The sequence below is a fragment of the Dipodomys merriami genome, unplaced genomic scaffold (genome assembly GCF_024711535.1).
Source record: "Dipodomys merriami isolate MVZ:Mamm:240054 unplaced genomic scaffold, mDipMer1.0.p SCAF_3, whole genome shotgun sequence".
NCBI classification, from domain to species: domain Eukaryota; kingdom Metazoa; phylum Chordata; class Mammalia; order Rodentia; family Heteromyidae; genus Dipodomys; species Dipodomys merriami.
In genome coordinates this window covers 90,371,550-90,383,750 of record NW_027204492.1, presented here as the reverse complement: position 1 = coordinate 90,383,750, position 12,201 = coordinate 90,371,550, and positions in this window count along the sequence as shown.

The window sequence follows — 12,201 nt, the reverse complement described above, 5'->3', positions numbered from 1 at the left end:
TCTTTTTCTGGTCTCTCTTTATTCCCCTTTCCGTCTCTTCTTTTTCTCTCTCTCTCTACTTGCATCCTACCCAACTCATTTCCTGCATTGTGATTAGGACATAGTTAACTCTCCCTGTGCCTCCCCACACCAATCTATTCCTATTTTTTACCCACATCTCTCCCTAATCCTAATAATTTCTGGTTTTCCAAATTCTTTTCTGCGGTTCGAAGTCCTTTAACATATAGTTGTTTGATGTTGAATAGATGTATCTGTTGAACTAGATTGTATCTGTAGACTATTGACTGTACAAATGCAAACTTTGGTTGATGGTTGCCTTAAGATAGTGTTCTAGCACAAAACTGGTGCAATCTTCATCTCAAATGGGCCGAGTAAGCCGGAAAAACACAAGAAAAATGGCAAACTCAGGTATCTCAATTCCCAACCTTGATAATCAGGGATTAGAACAGATAAAGAATAATCCAGAGGAGAGTTCCCAAATAGCTCTACAAACACTAATAGCAAACATGATAAATGAGAAGTTTGACAATGTACAAAGGATTCTGTATGAGCGTGATAGGGAGAGAGAGGAGGCATCCCAGAAGTTTATACAGGAATATCATAAGCGTGAGGAAGCTACTCAAAAACTGATACAGGATTTGCGTGAACAACTTGAGAATACTCAAAGAGAAAGGGAGGAATGGCGTGAGCAGGCTGAGAACACTCAAAGAGAACTGCAGGAATCCCACGAACGGCAAGAAAGAGAACTGCAGGAATCCCACAGATGGAAGGAAGCTAATCAAAGAGTAATTCAGGAATTGAGAGACCAGGTAGAGAATACACAGAGATCACTAAAGGCATTCATGGAAGCCATTAACAAAGAGCTGAAGGAAGTCAGGGAGACTACAAAGGGAATGCTGAATGGAACCCAACAGAAGGAATGGAAGTCCAAAGAAACCATAACCAATCAGCTAAGTGATTTGAGAACAAACACTGAACACCAAATTAAGGAAGTAAAGAAATTCATACAAGACCTAAAACAGAGCTTCAACAAAGAACTTGAAGCCATCAAAGCTGACCAATTAGAAGGAAAAGAGATAAAAAACAAAGTAGAGAGTCTTGACAGCAGGTTAGACCATGCAGAAGATCGAATCTCAGGGATTGAAGACAGCCTAGATATTATAGAGAAAGAACATACAACCATCCAAGACAAGTTCAAGAAATATGATAGGTCTATCCAACACCTGGAAGACACCATCAGAAGGCCCAATCTAAGGATAATGGGTGTAGAGGAGCACCTAGAAACAGAAGTTAATGGTCTAGGAAATTTGTTTAACAGGATCCTAGCAGAGAACTTCCCAAACATACAAAAAGATAGGCCTATTCAGATACAAGAAGCTTTTAGAACCCCAAATAGACCAGACCAGAATAGGACATCCCACTGTCACATTATAATCCACACAGGATCAACCCAGACCAAGGAAAAGATCCTTAAAGCTGTCAAGGAGAAAAGGTTAATCACCTATAAAGGGAAACCAATTAGAATTACCTCAGATTTCTCAGGGGAGACAATCAAAGCAAGAAGAGCCTGGAATGACGTATGCCATGCCCTAAAATCAAACAACTATCAACCAAGAATACTGTACACAGCTAAACTCTCCTTCATAACTGAAGGCCAAATAAAAACCTTCCATAGCAAAGAAAAATTGAAACAATACATCTCCACCAAACCAGCCCTTCAAAAGATTCTTAAAGATGTCCTACACATAGAAAACCAACAAGAACGCAACAAAGGCCAAGAAATTGCGCACAAACTGAGAATCCAAGAACCTTAGGAAGAACCCAGATTTCACAGCCCCCAAGAAGGTGGATAACATGGCAGGAACCCCCAAATACCTCTCAGTCCTATCTCTTAACGTTAACGGACTGAACTCTCCAATTAAGCGACATAGACTGTCTAGTTGGATTAAAAAACAAGACCTTTCTATCTGCTGCCTGCAGGAGTCACATCTTGCCCGTAAAAACAAACACATTTTCAATGTTAAAGGCTGGAACAAAATCTACCAAGCAAACGGCCCTCATAAACAGGCGGGAGTTGCAATCCTAATATCAGATAAAATAGACTTCAAATTAAAATTCGTGAGAAGAGATAAAGAAGGTCGCTACATACTAATTAAAGGATCTCTCCTTCAGGAGGATATTACAATTCTAAATTATTCGCCAAACAATGGAGCACCCAAATTTATCAAAGAAACACTACTTTCCCTCAAATCCCATATAGATCCAAAGACATTAATTGTTGGGGATTTTAACACACCACTCTCCCCACTTGATAGATCAACTCTGCAAAAACTCAACAGAGAAACCGCAGATCTAAACAGCTGCATAGATCAAATAGACTTAACAGACATCTATCGAACATTTCACCCAGCAGCATGAGAATACACGTTCTTCTCAGCAGCACATGGAACGTTTTCTAAAATAGACCACATTTTAGGCCACAAAGCAAACTTGTCTAAATTCAGAAAATTGAAGTTATACCTTGCATCCTCTCTGACCACAAGGGAATAAAATTAGAACTCAACACCAAAAGCTACCAAAGAAAGTCCGGTATCACATGGAGGCTGAACAACACACTGCTGAATCATGAGTGGGTCATGGAAGAGATTAGAAAGGAAATATAAATGTTCATGCTATTCAACAAAAATGAACACACAAATTACCAGCTCCTCTGAGACACAGCAAAGGCAGTACTCAGAGGCAAGTTTATAGCTCTGAGCTCCTACATCAACAAATTGGAGATATCTGAAACTAAAAATTTAATGACACATCTAAACCTCCTTGAAAAAGAGCAGCAAGATAAACCCCAATCCAATAGACGGAAAGAAATAATCAAAATTAAATCAGAATTAAATGAATTAGAATCCAAAAAAAACTATAGAAAGAATCAACAAAACAAAGAGTTGGTTCTTCGAAAAACTTAACAAAATTGACAGACCCTTAGCAAACCTTATCAGAAAAAGGAGAGAACACACCCAAATTAATAAACTCAGAGATGAGAATGGAAACATCACTACGGAAACAACCAAGATTCAGAACATTATAAGGGAATACTTCTCAAAACTTTATGCTAATAAGTTTGTGAACTTGACAGAAATGGACCTTTTCCGAGCAAATACTGACATGCCAAAACTAAACCTAGACTAGTTAAACCAGCTTAATAGGCCCATATCAAGCATTGAAATAGAAACAGCAATAAGAGACCTCCCAGCTAAGAAAAGTCCAGGACCAGATGGTTTTACAGCGGAATTTTACAAGGCCTTCAAAGCAGAGCTCACAACCAATACTCCTCCAACTCTTCAATGAAATTGAAAGAGAAAGCTCACTACCGAACACATTCTATGAAGCCATCATAACCCTCATCCCAAAACCAGGCAGGGACTCATCAAAGAAAGAGAACTATAGACCCATTTCTTTGATGAACATTGATGCAAAACTTCTCAACAAAATTTTGGCCAATCGACTTCAACAATTCATCCAAAAAATCATACACCATGATCAAACAGGATTCATTTCAGGGATGCAAAGCTGGTTCAATATACGCAAATCAATTAATATTATTCATCACATCAACAGGAGCAAGAATAAGAACCACATGGTTATCTCAATAGATGCAGAAAAAGCATTTGACAAGATCCAACATCCCTTTATGATGAAGGTTCTGGAAAAATTAGGAATCCATGGAACATTCCTCAATACAATAAAGGCTGTATATGACAAACCTACAGCCAGCATTATACTCAATGGTGAAAAACTAAAGCCATTTCCTCTTAACTCAGGAACAAGACAAGGATGCCCACTCTCTCCACTTCTCTTCAATCTAGTATTACCATGCCTAGCTACAGCAATAAGACAAGATGCAGACATAAAGGGGATCCAAATAAGGAAAGAAGAAATAAAACTCTCCCTCTTTGCAGATGACATGATCTTGTATTTAAAGAATCCCATAGACTCCACTCCCAAATTACTCAAGCTGATTCAAAACTTTGGCAAAGTAGCAGGTTATAAAATTAACCCCCAAAAATCAATGGCTTTTCTATATGCCAACAATGCGAAAAGTGTGGCTGAAATTAGGAAAGCAACTCCATTTGTAATAGCCCCACAAAAAATAAAATACCTAGGAATTAACTTAACCAAAGAAGTGAAGGACCTCTATGATGAAAACTTTAAAATCTTGAAAAAGGAAATCAACACAGAACTTAAAAAATGGCAAAACCTCCCATGCTCCTGGATTGGAAAGATTAACATCGTGAAAATGGCAATACTTCCCAAGGCTATCTACAAATTCAACGCGATACCTATCAAAATTCCACCCTCATTCTTCCAGGAAATAGAAGAGGCAATCCAAAAATTTATATGGAACAATAAAAGACCCCGAATAGCAAAAACGCTCCTCAATGGAAAGGACACTGCTGGAGGAATATCAATACCAAATTTCAAACTGTACTATAAAGCCATAGTAATCAAAACAGCTTGATATTGGCATAAGAACAGACCTCAGGACCAATGGAATAGAATTGAAAACCCAGAAATGAACCTACAGACCTATAGCCATCTAATCTTCGATAAGGAAACTAAAACAATAGAATGGAAGAAAGACAGCCTCTTCAGTAAATGGTGCTGGCAAAATTGGTTAACTACATGTAGAAAACTAAAGCTAGATCCTTATATATCACCCTGCACCAGAACCAACTCCAAATGGATCAAAGACCTTGAACTCAAAGCAGACACTCTGAAAACATTACAGGATGGAATAGGAGAAACCCTAGGTCTCCTTGGCTCAGGCCGAAATTTCCTGAATAGAGACCCGGAAGCACAACAAATCAAAGAAAGGTTGGACAAATGGGATTGCATAAGATTGCAGAGCTTCTGCAGGGCAAATGACATAGCTGGCAAGATCAATAGAAAGCCCACCGATTGGGAGAAGATCTTTACTAGCCATACAACGGACAAGGGTCTCATATCTAAAATATACTTGGAACTCAAAAAATTAAACCACCCAACAACAAATCCTCAAAGAAACAACTGCCCAATAAATAAGTGGGCGAAAGACTTAAAGAGAAGCTTCTCTGAAGAAGAAAGAAGGATGGCCAATAGACACATGAAGAAATGTTCAACATCCCTAGCCATAAAAGAAATGCAAATCAAAACAACATTGAGATATCACCTCACTACAGTTAGAACAGCAAAAATCAAGAACTCTAACAACAACAGATGCTGGAGGGGATGTGGACAGAAAGGAACCTTACTTCATTGTTGGTGGGAATGTAAACTTGTTCAACCACTTTGGAAAGCAGTATGGAGGTTCCTCAAAAGACTTCACATAGATCTCCCCTATGATCCAGCAATCCCACTTTTGGGCATTTACCCAAATGTTTACAAACAAGACCACACTAAAGCTACCAGCACAACTATGTTTATTGCAGCATTATTTACTATAGCTAAGATATGGAACCAATCCAGTTGCCCCTCAGTAGATGAATGGATCAAGAAAATGTGGTATATATACACAATGGAATTCTATGCCTCCATCAGAAAGAATGACATTTCCCCATTTGTTAGGAAATGGAAAGGTTTGGAAAAAATTATATTAAGTGAAGTAAGCCAGGCCCAAAGAAGCATAGGTCCCATGGTTTCCCTTATTTGCAATATCTAGTATATGTATGAGTCAAGCGGAAAAGGTCAGATAATGTGATGTTAGGAAAATGAACCCTTAAATATGTATTTTAATGTTTTCGTTTCTTTCATGCATGTGTTTCTAACGCATTTATAAGATTATTTCTTTGTTGCTTTGTATGTCCCTCCCCCACAGTGTGACCCCCGCTTTCACTATATTTGATGTCAGTATAACATGTGGAGGAGATGGGGACAAACAAGTCGTTTAAGGATTCAGGTGGACCTGTTGCAACAATAAGAAGTACAAAATGTCATGTCAACACCAGCTTTACAATGTCGGTGTGGGGGGGGAGGGGGGTATAATTGGATGGGGGGAGGGGGGAGGCGGGGAAGGGAGGTGAAGGGTAAACAAAGGAGGAGGCTGCAATGCTTGGTAAGAAATGTATGCATTATCCTGCCCATGTAATTGTAGCCCCTCTGTACAGTATGTTCTCAAATAAAATAAAATTAAATTAAAAAAAAAAGAATTTATCATATACAGAAAGAAGTCTCAAGATTTAATAATACTTTGCAAATCCAAGATGCAAGATTCAAAGTAATCATAAAAAATCTAATCACATCACTGGGGCACACACACTGGATAGTTGTAAAAACTTAGGTTATGTAACATCCTACAAATGATGACTACAAAGAAAGTTGCAAGACAAATGAGCAAGTGGGTGTGTGTCTAGTTTGTGGTAATGCATTAATACTACCGAAAAAGGCTACTTAGAAGTGCCATTACAACTCAAAGCATGCAAAACTCAATAGATTTATAAGCCAAATGTGTCTGGATCAATGCTTTGCAGTGGAATTTGTAATCACAGCAAGGCATTTTCACTAAGCCTTGCTGTAACATAGGATGATATTTGGATGAGTTATATAGTGAGAAAGTTTGTCACCAAAAAATCCGAGGCCTTATGTATTTAGATGAGTTTCTAGAAGAATACATGGTGCCTGCTGTAGAGTTGTTAGCACCAAACAAAGTTAAGTTGTTCAAAATGTTGTCAAAATGCTGTTTGTCTCAGGGAATGGTCTCAGATGGGATTACTTATTAAGCATAAGATGGCAAAACATCATTAAAGGATTCTGTAAATTTACAACTTTTTTCCCTCTGTGAGGTGTGATAACAGACATTTACAGACATGACTAATACTGGCCTTTTTGTTAGTTAAATAACTATTGTGTTTCACATAAGTGAGGAACTACTGTCACTGGAAGGCATGCATTGCTCTACAAGAAATGAGGACTTCTTTGAGAGACTTGGTCTGTTAATGTAAAAACTTGAGCTAATATTTGAAAAGTAAAGTAGCTTTGAAATTCATAGATTCCCAGAGATAGTTGGCTTACAAAAAGGGTTAATTGCAGCCAGGCACTAGTGGTTCATGCATGTAATCCTAACCACTTTGGAGGCTAAAATCTGCAGGATTGGGGTTTGAGGTCAGCCCAAACAAAAATGTCCCCTAGACATCATCTCCTAAATAATCAGCAAAAACTCAGTTATGATCCAAGTGATTTTATTATATTTCAATGTACCATACACAAAAAAAGTGTCTGCACAAGATCTAAACAACAGCATAGATCAACTAGATTTAACAGACATCTACAGAATACTTTACCCAGCAGCATCAGAATACACGTTTTTCTCAGCACCACACAGAACATTTTCCAAAATAGACCACAGTTTAAGTCACAAAGCACACTTGTCCAAATTCAGAAACACTGAAGTTATACCTTGCGTTCTCTCAGACCACAAGGGAATAAAATTAGAACTCAACACCAAAAGCCGCCGAAGAAAGTCCTGTAACACATGGAGGCTGAACAACACACTGTTGAATCATCAGTGGGTCATAGAAGAGATTAGAAACAAAATTCAAATGTTCATGATATTCAACAAAAATAAACACACAAATTACCAGCTCCTCTGAGACACAGGAAAGGCAGTACTCAGAGGCAAGTTTATAGCTCTGAGTTCCTACATCAACAAGTTGGAGAGATCTGAAACCAACAAATTAATGAGGCATCTGTACCTCCTTGAAAAAGAGCAGCGAGCTAAATCCCAATCCAGTAGACAGAAAAAAATAATTAAAATTAAATCATAACAAAATGAATTAGAATTAAAAAACAGAAAGAATTGACAAAAGAAAGAGTTGGTTCTTCGAAAAAATTAACAAAATTGACAGACCCTTAGCAAATCTTAAGAGAAAAAGAAGAGAACACACCCAAAAAAATAGACTCAGAGATGAGAATGGAAGCATCACCACAGGAAAAAAACCAAGATTCAGAACGTTATAAGTGAATACTTCTCAAAACTTTATGCTAATAAGTTTGAGAACTTGGCAGAAATGGACCTTTCCCTAGCAAATACTGACATGCTGAAGCTAAACCAAGATGAGTTAAACCACCTTAACAGGACCATATCAGACATTGAAATAGAAAGAGCAATAAGAGACCCCCCATCCAAAAAAAAAAAAAGCCCAGGACCAGATGGATTTACAGCAGAATTCTACAGGGCCTTCAAAGCAGAGCTCACACCAATACTACTCCAAATCTTCAAGGAAATTGAAAGAGAAAGTTCACTACCAAACTCATTGTATGAAGCCATCGTAACACTCTTCCAAAAACCAAGAAAGGATTCATCAAAGAAAGAGAACTATAGACCCATTTCTTTGATGAACATTGATGCAAAACTTCTCAACAAAATTTTGGCCAATCGACTTCAACAATTCATTCAAAAAATCATACACCACAATCGAACAAGATTCTTTTCAGGGATGCAAAGCTTGTTCAATATACACAAATCAATCAATTCATCACATCAAAAAGAGCAAGGATAAGAACCACATGGTTATCTCAATAGATGCAGAAAAAGCTCTTGACAAAATCCAATGCCCCTTTATAATGAAGATTCTGGAAAAATAAGGAATCCAGGGAACATTCCTCAATTCAATAAAGGCTGTATATGACAAGCCTACAGCCAGCATTATACTTAATGGTGAAAAACTAAAGCCATTTCCTCTTAACAGGAAAAAGATAAGGATGTCCACTCTCTCCACTTCTCTTCAATTTAGTATTAAAATGCCTAGCTACAGCAATAAGATGCAAACATAAAGAGAATCCAAATAGGGAAAGCTGAAGTAAAACTCTCCCTCTTTGCAGATGACATGATATTGTATTTAAAGAATTCCACAGACTCCACTACCAAATTACTCAAGCTGATTCAAAACTTTGGTAAAGTAGCAGGGTAAAAAATTTACCATCAAAAATCAATGGCTTTTCTGTATGCCAACAATGAGAGAAGCGTGGCTGAAATCATGAAAGAAACTCCATTTGTAATAGCCCCACAAAAAAATAAAATATCTAGGAATTAACTTAATCAAAGAAGTGAAGGACCTCTATGATGAAAACTTTTAAAAAAAACCTGAAAAAGGAAACCAAAACACACCTTAGAAGGTGGCAAAACCTCCCATGCTCCTGGATTGGAAGGATCAACATCGTGAAAATGGCAATACTTCCCAAGGCTATCTACAAGTAAATGTGATGCCTATTAATATTCCAACCTCATTCTTCAAGAAAATAGAAGAGGCAATCCAAAATTTCATATGGAACAATAAAAGACCCCGAATAGCAATAACAATACTCAACAGAAAGAACAATACTGGAGGAATATCAATACCAAATTTCAAATTCTACTACAAAGCCATCGTAATCAAAACAGCTTAGTACTGGCACAAGAACAGAATTCAGGACCAATGGAATAAAATTGAAAACCTAGAAATGAACCCATAAACCTATAGCCAGGTAACCTTCAATAAGGGAGCTAAAAAAAATAGAATGGAAGAAAGACAGCCTCTTCAATAAATGGTGCTGGCAAAATTGGTCAATCAGTTGCAGAAAACTAAAGCTAGATCCTTATATATCACCCTGCACCAGAATCAACTCCAAATGGATCAAAGACCTTGGAATCAAAGCAGACACTCTGAAAACATTACAAGATGGAATAAGAGAAACCCTAGGTCTCCTTGGCACAGGCCGAAATTTTCTTAAAAGAGTCTCAGAAACACAACCTATCAAAAAAAGGTTGGACAATGGGATTGCATGAAATTGCAGAGCTTCTGAATGGCAAAGGACATAGCTAGCAAGATCAATAGAAAGCCCACGGATTGGAAGAAGATCTTCACTAGCCATACAATGGATAAGGGTCTCATATCTAAAATATACCTGGAACTCAAAAAATGAAATCCCCCAACAACAAATCTTCAAAAAAACAACTGCCCAATAAATAAGTGGGCTGAAGACTTAAAGAGAAACTTCTCTGAAGAGGAAAGAAGGATGCCAATAGACACATGAAGAAATGCTCAACCTCTCTAGCCATAAAAGAAATGCAAATCAAAACAACATTGCTTTACCACCCCACCCCAGTTGAATGGCTATAATCAAGAACTCTAATAACAACAGATGCTGGAGGGGATGTGGACAGAAGGGAACCCTACTGCATTGTTGGTGGGAGTGTAAACTTGTTCAACCACTTTGGAAAGTAGTATGGAGGTTCCTCAAAAGACTCCACATAGAGCTCCCCTATGACCCAGCAATCCCACTTTTGGGCATTTACCCAAAAGATCACAAAGAAGACCATACCAAGCTACCAGCACAACTATGTTCATTGCAGCATTATTTACCATAGCTAAGCTATGGAATCAATCCAGATACCCCTCGGTAGATGAATGGATCAAGAAAATGTGGTATATATACACAATGGAATTCTATGCCTCCATCAGAAAGAAAGACATTGCCCCATTTGTTAGGAAATGGAAAGACTTGGAAAAAATTATATTCAGTGAAGTAAGCCAAGCCCAAAGAAACATAGGTCCCATGGTTTCCCTTATTTGCAATAACTAGTATATGTCTGAGAAAAGCAGAAAAGTTCAGATAAGTTGATGTTTGGCAAAATGAACCCCAAGATAAGGACTCAAATTGTTTTTCTTTCTTGCTGGTTTTTCTCACATATTCATAAGATATTTATTTTTTCCTTTGTATGTCCCTCCCCCACAGTATAATCTGTTTTCACTGTATTTGAAGTTGGTATAATTTGTGGGGGGAAGGGAAAAAAATCATTTAACTAGGGATACAGGTGGACCCATTGCAACAAGACGTACAAGACATTGTGTCAAAAAAGAAACATTACAACTTTGTCTCATGGGGGCAGGGTGTGAGGGGAGGAGCGGGGGAGAGATGGGAAAGGATGGGAAAGGGAAACAAAGGAGGAGGAACAAAGCTTGATAAGAAATGTACCCATTACTTTGCCCATGTAATTGTAACCTCTCTGAACAGTATTTTCACACAAAAAAAATGGAAAGAAAAAAAAAGATAGTCTCTGCACAATCCTTTCAGTCAACAATGCAAAGTCAGCAGTTATGTCACACACAAATTTTGCCAAAGGAGAGGATTCAATCATCAGTTTAATGAGTTATTGAATGATTTTTTACTCTGAATGTGTTCATCTTGCTTGTTACTGAGAAATGAGGTAGTTGAGTAGAGGGAATATGTTCATGAGGTTTTATGTACTGCAAAATAAGGTTAAGCAGTTCATAAAAAATGAAGGGAAAACCTGTCAGGGAACTCTATGACAACAAATGGCAATGTGATTTAGCATTTATAATGGACATTACCAAAGTCGAACATCAAGCTCTCAGGCCCCAACCAGCTCATCAGCTGTCTGCTGTCAAACATGAACTCATTTGAAGCTAAATTAAGGATATGGAAAATATAAATTTAAAGGAATAATATGGTCCCTTTCCCCACTCTGGAAGGATAAAAGCTTTCTACAACATTTGAATATTCTGGTCAATGTGAGAAAGTAATGGAGGCATTTAATGAGAGGTTCAAGGACATAAAAAGTTAACAAATGGACTTGAACATCTGTGCTATACTGTTCTATGTGGATGTGCCTACTAATCGACTACATGAAATCATTCTGCTACAAAACAATGATGAGCTGAAAACTAAGTATAACAACCTCCCACTGCTTGAGTTCTATAAATATTACATAAGAAATGATGAATTTCCCACTTTAAAGAGACATGCATCTATGTTCAGAACTTTTTGAAAACTTACCATCGCAAAACATCAACTGTGCTTCAGAATGACCAATGTACAAGTGGAAAAGTAGTTGAGAGTAGCAGCAGTATCAATAACAGCTAGTAGCACATACCTCAACACAGGAGCAATTCCAGCCACCATACTAAGGTGAGTTAATTAAATATTTAACCAAATACAGCAGACTAATTTTAATTATTTTGTATGGCCTGTGAAATGATGTTATTAATATCCAAATGGCCTTTGGTGTGAAAAAAGGGTTCCCCACCAATTGCTTAGAGGAATCTTGAATATGAGTCTGGTTTTTGTTTGTTTGTTTTTGTTGGTTTTGTTGTTGTTGTTGTTATTTTGTCGGTCATGGGGCTTGAATTCTGGGCCTGGGCACTGTCCCTCAGCTCTTCAGCTCAAGGT